Raw genomic sequence first — 1889 nt, forward strand, 5'->3', positions numbered from 1 at the left:
CTGAATTAGAAATTCAGGTAGTCCGGTACCAAAATACAGTGAGTTGCTTGCTAGTCACAGGTTGCGGTCTCAGGTCAGAGGGCCAAACTTATACCCATATCCACTCGGAACATCTCTCGACAGTAGAGCGTTCCGGAATTGGTCACGTTTAGTGAAATGTACTTCTACACTTCACTTGTGTGGCATACCAGTGTCTCCACACTCCTTGGTTAAGAGGACAACCAACGTATATGTCACACAACGACCTAATCTCGATAATGTTGTCGTCCTAGTAACAACATATCATTTCGTCGCAAACAAGTTTAAGGACTCAAAGATAAATCCTCATTTATCATAACATAAGTCCTAAGGACTTCATCATATAAGAGTTCATTTGAAGATGAAATGATGAATAATGCCAAATAACACTTTATTAATTTGTCAATTTATTTACATAATTCAATCATCAATATGCTGACGATTGACATTTAGGATACAAATTCCAACAAAAAGGGGATGTAATTTATTATTATTTTTATTTTACATCTGGTTGTATTTCTGTGATGTGATGTACGTCAACGATCAAGTTGAAGATAAGGCATGAGATGAACGGCGATCTAAGCGGTTGATGGCGATGGGATCAAGAGTTGATCAAGGATCGAATCAAGGAGGCTTGGAACCAATTCAAGAGTTGAAGACCAATTGATCGATTGACGTGCATGTGCTTGTAATACGACCTAATTAGAATCCATGATCATCACCTATTTAAAGTTTAGCTTTATTTGATGCTGCGATTATAACTGCCAGTGATGTGCCGTTTGCATGTGATGTGAATGAGAGCGGGATAGATAGGTTTACATGTGATGTAACAAACCCAATTGAGACCTAAATTAAAACCTCCTCAATCAAGTCGAGAGTGAACCAACATGAGCGAGTCATATTAGATTAATTGATCTAATTGGTGTCTAGGAAAGCATGAAAGGTGGTTACTTAATTAGGACCTTACTCTCTGAGTAAGGGGAGCCTCCCACCTGCTTACCTGGCCAATTGTTCGACCTCTTATGAAGAGCTCAAGTTGCAAACACTAAGACCTGATTAACCAATATTAAGTCAATAGGTCTTCCACTGTAGTAGAGCTGCTAAGGTCTTTCTGATGTTGATTTGTCTCGGCTGGATACAGTGGGCAAGTTGCATCGGAGGGCTGGACCTCTCTATAGATATGAGATGTTGTAGGGTAAAGGTGGGGTTGGGCACCAATAACTGTTAGGTGAGGACCCAATGACGACTTTATTTCTACGGTTATACGGTGGGTCTGACTTAACTAAGAAATGGGACCAATAACTATTAGGTGAGGTCTTCATGGCTTAGAGATCAAGTTGCACTGCAACATGCTTGAGAAGCATTGTACAAGAGTTGTACACTCATCCATCTATGTGTCACCAATAACTATTAGGTGAGGTGCCATGTAGATTGGTGAGACCGCAGTACCTACTAGAAACCCTAATCGCGTAGGATTTCCGTTTTTTTTACCAGGGGAGTGTAAGGAATTCGAGAAAATAGTAGGAGGTACATTTGTTCTAAAAGACCTTAGAATAGATTAAGGATTACGTACAAAAGTCTAACTAGAATCTTTACTCTCTGCAGATACAATGTCAGCTTCAAATCCTTTGACCCGTATTCTTGAGACCAACCGACTGACCGAAACCAATTACAAGGACTAGCTTAGAAACCTCAAAATTGTTTTGAACTGTGAAAAAATAGGCTACATACTCGATTCAGATATCCCCACACTACCAACACGTGCTACTGATGTTCAGCGTGAGATGCATCAAAAGTGGATGGATGATGACATTAGAGTCAAGTGCCATATGATGGCATCCATGTCCAATGAACTCCAATGCCAGCATGAG

The sequence above is a fragment of the Phoenix dactylifera genome, unplaced genomic scaffold (genome assembly GCF_009389715.1).
Source record: "Phoenix dactylifera cultivar Barhee BC4 unplaced genomic scaffold, palm_55x_up_171113_PBpolish2nd_filt_p 000384F, whole genome shotgun sequence".
Lineage (NCBI taxonomy): Eukaryota > Viridiplantae > Streptophyta > Magnoliopsida > Arecales > Arecaceae > Phoenix > Phoenix dactylifera.